The sequence below is a fragment of the Bombyx mori genome, chromosome 22, assembly GCF_030269925.1.
Source record: "Bombyx mori chromosome 22, ASM3026992v2".
Taxonomy (NCBI): Eukaryota; Metazoa; Arthropoda; class Insecta; order Lepidoptera; family Bombycidae; genus Bombyx; species Bombyx mori.
This window is the reverse complement of record NC_085128.1, coordinates 11493892-11509525: the sequence shown is the minus strand read 5'-3', so window position 1 is coordinate 11509525 and position 15634 is coordinate 11493892. Positions and strand designations below refer to the sequence as shown.

Here is a 15634-nt window from a genome sequence, read left to right as displayed (position 1 = left end):
CAGATGTATCGGTCGTCGATGCGGCAGATGCTATCACAAAAGAAAGCGATTACATTACACTGTATCATTATTAAGACGGTACTTGTTCAAGTTTTTATGGAAACATACCACTTGGATCTGAAGTAGGTTTATCCGTTACAGATATATCGGTCGTCGATGTGGCAGATGCTGTAACAAAAGAGGGCGTTTACATTACACTATAACATTAACTAGACAAACATTTTCAACGTTGTGGTGGAAACTTACCACTTGGATCTGAAGTAGGTTTATCCGTTACAGATTTGTCTGTCGTGGATGCGGCAGATGCTGTAACAAAAGAGAGCGTTTACATTACACTGTATTATTACATAGACGGTAATTGTCAACCTTTTTATGGAAACTTACCACTTGGATCTGAAGTAGGTTTATCCGTTACAGATATATCGGTCGTCGATGCGGCAGATGCTGTAACAAAAGAGAGCGTTTACATTACACTATAACATTAACTAGACAAACATTTTCAACGTTGTGGTGGAAACTTACCACTTGGATCTGAAGTAGGTTTATCCGTTACAGATTTGTCTGTCATCGATGCGGTAGATGCTGTAACAAAAGAGAGCGTTTACATTACCCTGTATCATCACTAAGACGGCATTTGTCAACATTTTTATGGAAACTTACCACTTTGATCTGAAGTAGGTTTATTCGTTACAGATGTATCGGTCGTCGATGCGGCAGATGCTGTAACAAAAGAAAGCGATTACATTACACTGTATTATTACATAGACGGTAATTGTCAACATTTTTATGGAAACTTACCACTTTGATCTGAAGTAGGTTTAAACGTTACAGATGTATCGGTCGTCGATGCGGCAGATGCTGTAACAAAAGAGAGTGTTTACATTAACCTGTATCATTACTAAGACGGCATTTGTCAACATTTTTATGGAAACTTACCACTTGGATCTGAAGTAGGTTTATCCGTTACAGATATATCGGTCGTCGATGTGGCAGATGCTGTAACAAAAGAGGGCGTTTACATTACACTATAACATTAACTAGACAAACATTTTCAACGTTGTGGTGGAAACTTACCACTTGGATCTGAAGTAGGTTTATCCGTTACAGATTTGTCTGTCGTGGATGCGGCAGATGCTGTAATAAAAGAGAGCGTTTACATTACACTGTATTATTACATAGACGGTAATTGTCAACCTTTTTATGGAAACTTACCACTTGGATCTGAAGTAGGTTTATCCGTTACAGATATATCGGTCGTCGATGCGGCAGATGCTGTAACAAAAGAGAGCGTTTACATTACACTATAACATTAACTAGACAAACATTTTCAACGTTGTGGTGGAAACTTACCACTTGGATCTGAAGTAGGTTTATCCGTTACAGATTTGTCTGTCGTGGATGCGGCAGATGCTGTAACAAAAGAGAGCGTTTACATTACACTGTTTTATTACATAGACGGTAATTGTCAACCTTTTTATGGAAACTTACCACTTGGATCTGAAGTAGGTTTATCCGTTACAGATATATCGGTCGTCGATGCGGCAGATGCTGTAACAAAAGAGAGCGTTTACATTACACTGTATTATTACATAGACGGTAATTGTCAACCTTTTTATGGAAACTTACCACTTGGATCTGAAGTAGGTTTGTCCGTTACAGATGTATCAGTCGTCGATGCGGTAGATGCTGTAACAAAAGAGAGCGTTTACATTACCCTGTATCATCACTAAGACGGCATTTGTCAACATTTTTATGGAAACTTACCACTTGGATCTGAAGTAGGTTTATCCGTTACAGATGTATCGGTCGTCGATGCGGTAGATGCTGTAACAAAAGAGAGCGTTTACATTACCCTGTATCATTACATAGACGGTAATTGTCAACCTTTTTATGGAAACTTACCACTTGGATCTGAAGTAGGTTTATCCGTTACAGATGTATCGGTCGTCGATGCGGCAGATGCTGTAACAAAAGAAAGCGATTACATTAAACTGTATTATTACATAGACGGTAATTGTTCAAGTTTTTATGCAAACTTACCACTTGGATCTGAAGTAGGATTATCCGTTACAGATGTATCGGTCGTCGATGCCGCAGATGCTATAATAAAAGAAAGCGATTACATGACACTCTATCATTACATAGACGGTAATTGTCAACCTTTTTGTGGAAACTTACCACTTGGGTCTGAAGTAGGTTTATTCGTTACAAATGTATCGGTCGTCCATGCGGCAGATGCTATAATAAAAGAAAGCGATTACATGACACTCTATCATTATATAGACGTTATTTGTCAACCTTTTAATGGAAACTTACCACTTGGATCTGAAGTAGGTTTATCCGTTACAGATTTATCTGTCCTGGATGTGGCAGATGCTATAACAAAAGAGAGCTTTTATATTACACTAAATCATTAACTAGACGAAAATTTTCAACGTTTTGACGGAAACTTACCACTTGGATTTGAAGTAAGTTTGTCTGATACAGATGTATCGGTCGTCGATGCAGCAGATGCTATAACAAAAGAAAGCGATTACATTACACTCTATCATTACATAGACGTTAATTATCAACCTTTTTATGGAAACTTACCACTTGGATGTGAAGTAGGTTTGTCCGTTACAGATTTATCTGTGGTGGATGCGGCGGATGCTATAAAAAAAGAGAGCGTTTACATTACCCTGTATCTTTACTAAGACGGCATTTGTCAACGTTGTTATGGAAACTTACCACTTGGATCTGAAGTAGGTTTATCCGTTACAGGTTTGTCTGTCATGGATCCGGCAGATGCTATAATAAAAGGAAGGTTGTTCGTTACTACCACACTGATTCATTTAGGTACTAGACCACAGTGGTCAACGTTTTTACGGAAACTAACCACTTTGATTTGTAGTTGATGGATTCGTGACAGGTTTTACTTGTTTTTCTATTCGGCAGTTGCTTTATATCAATAATTAATTTCATTATAATGTTCCATTATTTATTACTAACCAAAAATACGTTGATCATTCGAAGAACTTTATCTCATCAAATACTTACTAATCATATGTTTTGGAATGGCTTCCACGATGAAGGAATAACATCGCGCAATAAAAATGATTCTCGCAAAAAATATTTTGTTTATACTGGTTACTTAAGGCGTCTTTTGAGTCTCCACGGGTAAGTACCAACACAGCCGCCGTTTATTTCTGCCGCAAAGCAGTAATGGGTTTCAGTTTGTAGGGCGGGGTTGCTGTTGTACTATGAAACTGAGACTTAGAATTCATTTTGCTCCACAGCCCACTGATTGAGTTTGGGTGCTCTTGCTAGCGCTAGTGCTATCAACACTCCGGCTTGAGTCCCGTGAGCTCACCTACACGTGAAGGAGAAGCTGAAATAGCCTCTCAAGGCTATCAGCATAGGTAGGAAGAAAAAAACATTTTGCAATTTGGGTGACGGCACACACGGTAACCATTTGACACCATAGTGAGTTATGAGCTCGCACACCCATCTAAGCAATAAATAATCTTTGAGCAGTTCAAATAAAATTAGTAAGTAAATTCAACTTGCCTTTCGTAATTGAAGATCTTGTCGATGTCTGCATAAAAGTAGTTATTGACTTACTATCTTGTAAAGAAAAAGAAAAAACAGCTATTTGTAACGTTAATCTTTATTTGTTCTGAAAAAATTTTTTTTTAATGCCACCTTTTAATTAGTAATAAAAGAGAATAATTCGTGAAGTGTTTTTAATTTCCAGTGTATTCATCCATTGATACTCAGTAAGGTTCCGTTTAAGTAAACTTGTAGGTCTTACAAGTTTTTGTACATTTTTATCGCAAATGTGTCCAGGTGCAGCGTACTACGATTAATTTTAAGCCAACCGTTAGATAGCCTATAGAATTCTGTAGAATAGTAGTAGTAAAGTAAAAGATCTGCATATTGAATACAATATTTGAATCATATTAATATCAGCAACATCTGAAACATTACTACCACATCTTATTATTAATTGACCCTGTATCTATTAAATAATTTGTCTATTTCCTGTACTTATACACAAATTCATAATAATATGGATGCATAAATTCGTTTATAGTGTTAGCCTGTACACAGTATCTTGGCCAAAATGTTCATTGCGTAAGATATGGTACATCTTTATTTAATCATAAATCCTTTACAAATCTTTGCACTCACAAATATGCAGAGTTCCTATTCATCATACAGAATCTGCCACTCGCATCAGCAATAAATTTGACTGACGATGGGGGCGTCAAGCAAATATCTGAGTCTACTACTTACTAAATAGCCTATTAGCTTATCTGTACGAAGACTGTTTAATAAACAGTGATAATGCGATGCATTCTTTTTGGAAAGGAAATAAATAAACACTGGCAGGCAAAGTCCTGATAAGGCAATGTCATCTCCCAGAAAGAGGCGACCGAACGAAAGAGGGACATCTCTTCCCTCTCCGCACGGATACGTAGCCATCGAATCGGGAGCCGGAGGACAGAGTACGAGCGTACGTCTCGACCCCTGTAGGCGGTGGCCTCCCGCCGGTGAAGGTCACAGGATGATCTGAGTGGGTCGAAGCCGCGCGGTGCGCTACAAACACCCTAGCTGCCAAGGAGAAACACTGTTGTCGTGAAAAAGAGCAACCGGTTGGCGGTTTATCACGTCCCGACCCGACATATTAATTCTGGACTAGCGGGATATTCCGGAATACCAGCGGCACGTTTGGGTACGTCAGGCTACCGTATCGAGATGACTGACGTTGCAGAGGCCTCAATTCGCCTTGCTTCCATCGGCCGGGCGTCCTTGGGGTGTGCTACGCAGTTTGGTTAATGTGTTGAGCGCAGTAACCCCGCTTACCCCACCCAGGTTCTAGCCTCGGGGAGATCCGACGCTTGGGCGAGAGGGTAGGGAAATCGCTTAGTGGGTAGGAGTCTAAATTCTATCCCTTGGGCCCACCATCCGCCTCCAACATCTGCGAAGCAGTCCCACATACCCATAGTCCATGACTTGGAAGAGACCGTCATCTCCAACTCTGAAGAAATTTAAGAAATTCCACCTGTCGGTAAGATTATAGGCTGTTTTTTTTCGGCCAAGGGGTGATAATGAGCGAATACCTTAATCATGGAGTAGCTATTACGGGGACTTTTATCGTAGGACAAATAACCAAGTTGCGTAAGGAAATACGCAAGCAACGGCGTGGCAAACTCACGAAGTTGTTTTGTTTCACTAAGATAAGTCCAGAGTTGCGATGGCTGCCATTCAAGAATCTGGCTACGAATTGATAGAACATCCTCCATAATTACCGGATCCTAGTGATTAATACCTATTTTTGCGATTAAAGGTACATCTTAGGGGCCATAAATTATAAGATGAAGACGCAGGCTTGTGGAGGGTAGGCAGCGGCTTGACTCTGCCCCTGACAATGTTGACGTCGAAGAGCGACAGCAATCATCAGGTGGGCCGCCTACTAGTCCACAATAAGGGTAACTTAAAAAAAATTGTATTCTCCGCGGTACAATTTTTAGGGGTTAGAAAGCTTTTTTTTAAGTGGGAATTTTGGCTTCCGAATAAATATACAACGCGTATAAACCTGAAATAAATGAATTCATAAAAGATAATTGCGTCATACTCATTATCACTTTTTATTGAACACCCCTGTCTGTATAAACACTGTCAGTTCCATCGACATCAAAACCTCCAGGTACTTAAAATTTAATGACACCGTTGGGCCTCTTAATATGCTTAGAGACCTACTGTACATCAATGTCAACACGGAAACTATATCTCTATAATCATGCCATGGCAGTATATAACATTTCTATATCATAAATGTAATACTGAAACCTGAACGTATTGCAATCACAAAGATGGTGTAAAATTTTTGGGAAATTGAGAGAGTTAGATTATTATCTGTAAATCTTTAAAAAATTACCATTTGAAGATTGAAGTCCGTCCGTAGTAGTTCAGATAATTCTCCAGTAACTACAATATCTACGAAATAATTCGAATCAACGTCATAGATATTGTAGCTACTAAAGAAGAACTGACAGTAGACCAAGGGCTCCTTATGGGGTGCGTTGTAGCTGAACTGATTGGAACCATTATCCTGCTGGGGGCGGCAACGTTCATTTTGCGTGTCAGCAGATGAAAGCCGATATGGTAACCATACATAGGTCATCAGGGCCGTCAATCTAACTATTCATTTTACATATTTTCCAAATAAATTAAATGAATACGCTAGTTGTGTGAATGGGCGTTTTATGTTTAGTGTCATTTATCTAATAATAATGATACAGGCCGATTTTGGACGAAGATCACATTGTTCGAATGTTTGTGTTATCTTAATGAGTCTTATATATTTCATGACCCACCAAACCATTGTAATGTATAATCACTTTGAAAAAAAACTCAAATGTCAGTGACAGAGAAATAACTTTGAAAGAACTTAATAATTTTTTTAATCATAAGGCTAATGAAGCCCCTACAAAATTATATTCATAAATTAACGTTTACTGTAGCAATAAATTTTTCATGTAATACAAAAAAAATACTCTAAACGTTTAAAATAAACTTAAATAGCAAGACGAATGAGGAAGCTTTTTTTTTAACCTCGGATTTTGGTTAAGGTATTAGGACAAAGTAAATATGTTATTATATTGTCATCGGTTCTTGTTATGTGTTCAAATTTCCAACCTCTTAAGTTAGTGGAAATTAATTTCAATACACTATTATGATAAATGTATGGATGGATATAACGTATGGAAGATAACGTAACAAGTATAACTCATACTGCAAACAGTAACATCAGTAACATCTGTAAAATAGACGTTGATGATAGATATTAATCAATCTACAGTGATGATAGTACAAAAGAAGTCTGTGATAAAATAAAGAAATTACCTTCCATACTCGGAGTAGCTTTTTCAGTAGTGTGTCCAGGTGTCGTAGTTATTGTAGTTACTTAAAATAATATAAGAGGTGTTTTTTAGTTTTTTTTTTTAAACAAATACTTTGCGACCACTCAATACTCACTTTGTGATAACGACGTTGTTCTTTGAGCAGTAGGTGGCGAAGTAGTTGTAGCAGCTACGAAAATAACGAAGAATCATCATGCCTTATGTGCCTAAATGTTGCGAATCTTTTTCGTGATAATTCAATTGCTTTGGAGTTTGGATATTATATACCTAGTTGCCATAAATACTGTAAAAAAGAAAAAAAAAATCTATTGCAGATAACATTTATTACTTTTACAGTGTGTTAGTTAGTTAGTTTTATACATAAATATAAAACAATTTAAAGTATAAAAAGCTTATTCGAAGTGGTCTCCATTGGTTGCAATACAGTCCTTTAAACGTTGAGGCTAGTTATCAATAGAAGCACGCACTCTTTCCATGGGAAAAATTTTCACTGCCAATCGTACGGATTGTTTTAGGGACTCCAAATTATCATGGCGTTTAGAGCAAGCCGTACTCTCTAAAACTGACCATAAATCATAATCCAGCGGATTAAGATCGGGACTAGACGACGGCCAGTCTTCAGCTCTGATGAAGTTCGTTTCCAACCAAGACTGCGTAGACCGAGCTTTATGCCTTGGCGCCGAGTCTTGCTGGAAGGACCATTCTTGATTATTGAACATGGTGTTGTTAAGGGGCTTCACTACCTTCTCAAGAATGGTATCTTGATACACTTGTGCCGATGTTTTGATACATTTTTCACAAAAGTATGGCCCAGTCACTCCTTCATAGCTAATACCCCACAAAACCATCACTGAAGTCGGATAGTACCCACGTTCCACTCTGTCGACTAATTGGGAAGCTTCCTTAGAGCTTAGAGCATAAATACGGTCATTTTGTTTGTTAAAATGTTGCTCAATTGTAATTTTTTCTCATCCGTAAACAAAATTTTTCTATGACCTCCTTTTGCGTACCGCTTCAGTAGTTGTTTCAATTTTACCACCCTATTCTCTTTTAAATTTTCAGTTAAGAAATGACCAGTACGTCTCTTATAGGCTGCAAGTCCTAAGTCATCTTTTAAAATACGCGACATGGTTCTAGATGCTATCTTCATCTCACGAGATAAAATCTTTTGCTTTCGGACAGGTTTTCTTCGAATTCTTTCCCTTACTGCTTTGACCACCTTTTTCGTACGAACACTACGTGGACGGCCAGATCTTTTTCTGTCACAAACAGAGGTGTTCTCATTGCACCTATTAATAGCCCGGTACACAAACATTTTACTAATACCGAGCGTATGGAGAGTTTTAAAAATTGCATTTGGCTTCATACCTACTTTGTGTAATGCAATCACAGCGATTCGTTTGTCTTTATCACCCCACTCCATTTTAATATCGCAAAATATTGTACAATGTATTGGCGCCAAAATGAGAAAACTCAATGAGCAATCATATAAAAATGACAGATTCCAAATTCAAATGTAATATTTTGCTTATTTTTAATTGTAACAGTATTTATGGCCAGACTAAGTACGTGTATCTCTACTACCGGTTTTACAAAGAACTCGAGAAAAAATAGTTCGTCTGTACTTGAATTTATCTATTTATAATATATTGTATAAGTTACTTCAACAACTATCGAGATATACTTTAAAAAATGACAAATTTATTAACGAGGACGTAAGGAGAGGACGTTGCTTAGAGATATTTTCGTGTTATAAATCATAATTGAATAGTTCACAATTATGCTGCGTACCCCACTATAGAAACCCAGTGGTAATGGTTCAGATATAATTAGGTACGTCCGCTGTGACAAATCCCTTAAAAATCACCGACTTTAGGTAAAATCATAGGTGACAGTTATTATATTTTTAATCTCCTAGACATTCGACTGACAGAACAAAACTTACCTCTGGTACTACGCATAGTTGTTGCCATTGTAGGTTGTGGTGTGGTTGATGTAATTACTAAAACCAAACAAACCCAAGTTTCAATTTAGTATCATGAGATAGCGAAATGGTAGAAAACTAAAACCCACCTGTCGTACTGGGCTCAGTTCTTGCCGTTCTAAATTTTGGCGTAGTTGGAGTAGTTACTAAAATCAAACATATCGAAAGTATTAATTCAATATTTACCGAAAGTAGTTTGTTGAAGCTCGTCGTCGTGGTAGATTTTGTATGTATATATCATTTACATACATCTATAAACTTTGTTGATTGGGGCGTATTTTGTAACTTCACGCGTAAGTACTACTACCGGCCTATTTCTGTTACCACGCAAACATGCACTCTGTTTTACAGGTGGCACAGAGTTTACCATTACAATTGAGATTTCGATCTCATACAACCGCTGAACATTATTGGCGGTGGGACGTCTTGTGAGTCCGCACGGGTAGGTACCACCACCCTGCCTATTTCGGCCGTGAAGCAGTAATGCGATTCGGTTTGAAGGGCGGGGCAGCCATCGTACTGTTAAAGTGAGATCTTAGAATTCATGTCTCAAGGTGGGTGGCGGCATTTACGTTGTAGATGTTTATGGGCTCTGGTAACCACTTAACACCAGGTGGACGGTGAGCTCGTCCACACATCTAAGCAACAACAAAAAAAACTTAACAACACATGGGCCGTAAGTTAATCTGCCAATCTTTTTCTTGGTCATTTCCTTCTTGATTTAATTTATTTCTTTAATGGGAATTAAGACTAGAACTTACACTTTGTTCTTACTGTTGCTTTTATTTTAGTAGCTCTTGATGACGTTGATATTGTAGGAACTAAAATGTTAAATAATGATTTATATATAATATTTTAATCATATATGTCTTAATCAGATGAATTACTATAGACCAAACGAAACTGATAAAAAAGTACGAATAAAAAAGCAAACTTGCCTCTTGGCTTCAATGTGGTTCTCGAATTTGATGTAGTCCTAGGATATGCTGCAGGAAGAAAGTAGACATTTTAATGTTGCTTTCATATTATTATCTTATTCAGTCTTTTTCATCAGTAATTTAACTTGAGTAAAAATTACATTTTACAATTACAGCTTTGTAGCCAATGAAATGGATGTGTCCCTAAATTTTTATCACTTAAAGACTATACTGGCTGTAATATGATATAAGTTAGTATTTGAGTGGATATTTTAGATAGTTTGACAATAGGCCTAGATGGATAAAATATCTACAAATTTTGTCGAATCAACTTTTTGTCACCGATTTTTCATGTTTGATAGTACTTGACATAAGTATTCGAATGTGGCCTAAAGAATAAGATGGTGTATTCGTGTCGGATGAGGCGACTGTGCTTATTTATTTATTTATTTATACTTTATGCACAAAACAAAACTTGTACACAGGCGGACTTAATGCCATGGGCATTCTCTTCCAGTCGACCATAGGGTGGTGCAGAGATAATGCATGGTAGGTGCATTGACAAGAGAATAACAAACAACAACAACAAAACAAAAAAAAAGAACAAACTCAAAACAAAAATCTTCCTTAAAATAACATCTCAGTATTATAGAATACACATACTACAATTTAATATACCTATGTATAAAATAGTAAAATACATACATACACATAATTACACACAATATAATATACATGTAAAGTAATAATATATATACCTAGTCAGGTCATATTTTCTGTCACATGTTTAATATAAAATAATTGAAACAAGTTTATTCATTATGTAACCATTCCATATACCAAAATGAACTTAACAAAACATAGATTCTTATGACACTAAAGTTTATTCAAAATGACCTCCGTGATTTTGAATACAGGCCTTCAATCTGCGCGGCCAGTCGTCTATCGCAGTACGAACGAGGTCCATGTCAATATGGCGGCTGCCTAAATCAAGGATGTCTTGAGTGACTCCAAATTGGAATGAGGCTTTGAGCACGCCTTTTCCTCCAAGTGTTGCCATATCTTGTAATCTAACGGATTCAAATCTGGACTGGAGGAGGGCCAGTCTTCGTGCCGGAAAAGTCGATTTCACGCACCGCCAGCCAGTCTTGTGTGCTCTTCGCTCTATGAGCTGGCGCCGAATCTTGTTGGAATACCCAGTGCCTGTTATTGAACATGGTATGAAAAACAGGTTCCACAAGGTTCGTCAGGACTGTATTTTGATACACAACTGCATTCGTTTTTACACCTTTCTCACAAAAATGTACCTCTGTTAAGCCCCAATAAGAAACTCCCAACCATACCATGAGCGAGGATGGAAAATGACCTCGTTGGACACGCGGAATACGGTTGCTCGTTTCTTCACTACTGTGTGCGTACACCTTATCATTTTGTTTGTTGTAGCTCTCTTCTACGGTAAAAATTTTTTCATCTGAAAAAAGAATTTCTCGATATTTTTTTCCCGCGTACCGCTTCAACAAAGCGCGGCATCTCTTCAGTCTCAGGTCCATTAGACGAGCATTCAAACGATGACCTGTTTTTCTTCGATATGCCCGAAGCCCTAAGTCTTCATTTAACACCCTTTTCACCGTGGTTCTGCTTAACCCCATCTGAAGGGCCAACAGTTTCTGCTTACGTTTGGGATTTCTTTGAATTCGCGCCTTCACAGCCGACGGCAGAGTGCCACCATTGTGGTTGCGACTTGGACACGGCAGAGCATACGCTCGTCGCCTGCCCCGCATGGGAGGGGTGGCGCTGTGTCCTCGTCGCAAAAATAGGAAACGACTTGTCGTTGCCGAGTGTTGTGGCATCGATGCTCGGTGACGACGAGTCGTGGAAGGCGATGCTCGACTTCTGCGAGTGCACCATCTCGCAGAAGGAGGCGGCAGGGCGCGTGAGAGACGCACAGGCCCGACGCCGTCGAGCGGGGGCCAGGGAGGCGGATTTCGCCCAAGCCCTGGCCCTCTAAGTGTTTCGGGTCTCCCTCAGATGTCGGCCTGGGGACCGGCGAGGGGGGCCTAAGAAGACGACGTGCAAGCTGCTCTGCACGCGTTTTACGCAAGAGCAACCGGGTGATGGAAGGCCGGCTATCCTCGACCCACGCTGGTTCTGGTCCAGCGGGGTATTCCGTAGGATAGCTCACTCTAACCGGCGCCATCTAGGCGGGCTCCGGATAGCCTGCCGACCGAGAGGGCTGGTGGTCGTGGCACCGACGACCGCCGGTCCGGCGTCCCGGGGGGAGGGCGATGGAAGAGATGTGCTCCGCACTAAACGCTTCACTTTCCCCCCTTTGCCTTTTCATGAGTTCTGTCTCAAGCGAGGTTTGGACATTGGTTGTTGAGCGACAGGAGGTTTTAGTCAGTTCGACTCTGACATGCCCCGCCCTCCATCCCCAGTGGAGGGCGGAGGTCCGGCGATTTCCTCCTGACCAAAAAAAAAAAAAAAAACAATGCAGTTAGTAGTAGTAGGTAGTAGGTATTCTTGGGCCCTCGACTGATGGCGACGGCCGGCTCTTTGAGCCGGCTGCTTCCAAACGTCGGGGGTCCCGATCAGGTGGCGCGCCGCCTCTACATGGGGGTGGTGCGGTCGATGGCACTATACGGGGCTCCCGTATGGTGCCACGCCCTGACCCGCAAGAACGTCGCGGCGCTGCGACGTCCGCAGCGCGCGATCGCGGTCAGGGCGATCCGAGGATACCGCACCGTCTCATTCGAGGCGGCGTGCTTGCTCGCCGGGGCGCCACCCTGGGACCTGGAGGCGGAGGCGCTCGCTGCCGATTACCAGTGGCGTAGCGACCTTCGCTCTAGGGGGGAAGGGCGCCCCGGCGAAGGAGTAGTTCGAGCGCGGAGGCTCCAATCTCGGCGGTCCGTGCTGGAGGCGTGGTCTCGCCGCTTGGCGGACCCGTCGGCCGGCCTCCGTACCGTCGAGGCAGTCCGCCCGGTTCTCGCGGACTGGGTGGGCCGCGACCGCGGATGCCTCACCTTCCGGCTGACGCAAATGTTGACCGGCCATGGTTGTTTTGGCCGGTACCTTTTCAAAATAGCCGGAAGGGAACCGACGGCGCAGTGCCACCACTGCGCTGACCGCGACGAGGATGACACAGCGGAACATACATTGGCGCGTTGCTCTGGATTCGACGAGCAACGCGCCGCCCTCGTCGCGGTCATAGGAGAGGACCTCTCGCTGCCGCGCGTCGTGGCTACGATGCTCGGCAGCGACGCGTCCTGGAAGGCGATGCTCGACTTCTGCGAGTCCACCATCTCGCAGAAGGAGGCGGCGGAGCGAGAGAGGGAGAGCTCTTCCCTTTCCGCACCGATCCGTCGCCGTCGAGCCGGGGGCCGGAGGCGGGAATACGCCCGTACGTCCCGGCCCCTGTAGGTGGCGGCCTCCCCCCGGTGAAGGTCAAGGGGCGACCTGAGGGGGTGAGGCCGCGCGGCGCGCTACCAGCACTCTAGCGCGCTGCCGTGGAGTGATTAGAGCGACCGGTCGACGGTGTATCGCGTCCCGACCCGGCAGGCTGGTTCTGGTCCAGCGGGGTATTCCGGGACACCAGCGGCACCGTCTGGGCGGCCCGACGGGCTGCCGTACCGAGACGGCCGACGTTTCAGAGCCTTCGATTCGCCTCGAAGGCTCCGTCGGCTGGGCGTCCTTGGGGTGAGCCGCGCCGTCTGGTTGTAGTGTTGACCGCGGTAGCCCCCCTACCTCATCCGGGTTCTGACCTCGGAGGGGATCGGACGTCGGGTGTAAGAGTGCAGGGGAGTCGTTTAGTGGGTGGGTTCTAAAATCCTTGGGCCCGCGGTCTGCTCACAACACCATGCAGATCGTTGAGTCTCACATACCCCGCGCGCCCCTTTTGCGCGGGGACCTCGTAGGAGGTTCGGCCCTGTACCCGAAAAAAAAAAAAAAAAAAAAAAGGTAGTAGGTATTCCGGGACACCAGCGGCACCGTCTGGGCGGCCCGACGGGCTGCCGTACCGAGACGGCCGACGTTTCAGAGCCTTAGATTCGCCTCGAAGGCTCCGTCGGCTGGGCGTCCTTGGGGTGAGCCGCGCCATCTGGTTGTAGTGTTGACCGCGGTAGCCCCCCTACCCCATCCGGGTTCTGACCTCGGAGGGCATCGGACGTCGGGTGTAAGAGTGCAGGGGAGTCATTTAGTGGGTGGGCCCTAAAATCCTTGGGCCCGCGGTCTGCTCACAACACCATGCAGATCGTTGAGTCTCACATACCCCGCGCGCCCCTTTTGCGCGGGGACCTCGTAGGAGGTTCGGCCCTCTACCCGAAAAAAAAAAAGGCAATGAAGTAAGCAAATAAAAATTATAAAGTATAAAGTAGCAAGTAAGCAATAAATCTATTCTTTTCACCTATGTTAATTAGGGTATACTAGTGGAAGTAACGAATATTGCAGAAACTATTTGTAATGTAACATATTATTGTGTCAGTTATGATTAAGTTTATCCCTGAGCGATAATATTCATAGGAAAATCAGGAATATCGTTCGTATTCCATCCCTGGGCGTGGTCGCTACAGCCATTGTTGTGGAATTGATTTAGCTTTATATTTTACCAGCGGCAGCTTGCTGATTGATTTCAACTTTTTTGGGAACGTTAAGTCTATGCTAAGGCTAAAATGGGCATTTAATCCATTCACCCATTATTAGATATATGTATGAAATAATAGTGATAATAGATCTCTGAGAGGCCATTTGTATTGCACAATTTAAATCGCGCGATTTTTTTAAAATTCAAAACTTTAGCAAGGAGCAACACTGTAAACTGAAATATTTATAGTAAACGAGGACTTGCATTGAACTTTGTAAAGTAGAAAATTGTCCAATCCAATCCAATGTGAAGCGAATTAACCAAACGAATTAACCTTAAAAAGGTTATACTATGTGATGTTTATGATACGAAGGTCTTTAATGTTGATTTTTTTTTATTCTTTTCTATAATAAGTATTGATCATTATTATCAATTTTAGTCAATTTCTGATGTTTTAGCGTTGTTGCAAACGCCACGATCATATACTTAGATATAAGAATAGATAGCTTGGTCAACCATCTTTCTGCTTCGCTCTTTGGATACTACCACTGGCACTCGATGACTTGCCCTCATAATATTTACAGATATTATAACGCCCTTGCAAATTTCATTCACATTTCGTGCACTTCGAAAACAAATTGTATTTTTTTTCATAATCTAATCCGGGTTTCGTCCATTTCATAACTTGAAACGAGGGCATTGAAGTTTTTATATTTGGATATTTCAAATACTTCTTTGACCAGTCTCGGTGTACAGAGGCATTCAGTTGATAATAATTATACGTGTGGCTTGTGTAACTCAGTTTAATAATTGAGTCCGGAGTCTAGTTTGTGTTCAGCAAGGCTTAAATTCTTTTCGTTATTTTGTATGGCAATAAAACATAGCTATTTAGATGCATTACCTTTTTTAAAGTCCGTATCCCGCCAGTTTAATGTTGTATTTACTTGGTATTTATTTACAGCTCTTACAGCTATTTGTTTTACAGTGAAGATATTCCGGTAAATACTTGATTAAATACGTATATTTCTATTTTCCACCAATAAGTTTGCGCCTGTGTCAGTTGTTAAAGCAAGGTTCTGAAAACTCGGTAGAACCTCGGTATTCGATTCACTAGCACATTAACATATTCCTTGATGTTCAGATTATACTTAAAACAGTTTAATGCTAGGTCGTGTATTTAGAAGACAAATTCAAACCATATTAGTTAAGTAACTATCAATAGATAATTTGAAAGTCGGAAGAGATAAAG

At 41.6% G+C, this 15634-nt stretch overlaps 1 non-coding gene across 1 annotated transcript; it reads right to left on the bottom strand.

The window, feature by feature from the left end:
• Positions 1-5956: 5956 nt before the first annotated feature.
• On the bottom strand, positions 5957-6037 carry Mir2764 (microRNA mir-2764). Its single transcript, NR_107333.1, has one exon. It is a non-coding gene; the product is annotated as a microRNA mir-2764 (primary transcript).
• Positions 6038-15634: the final 9597 nt, after the last annotated feature.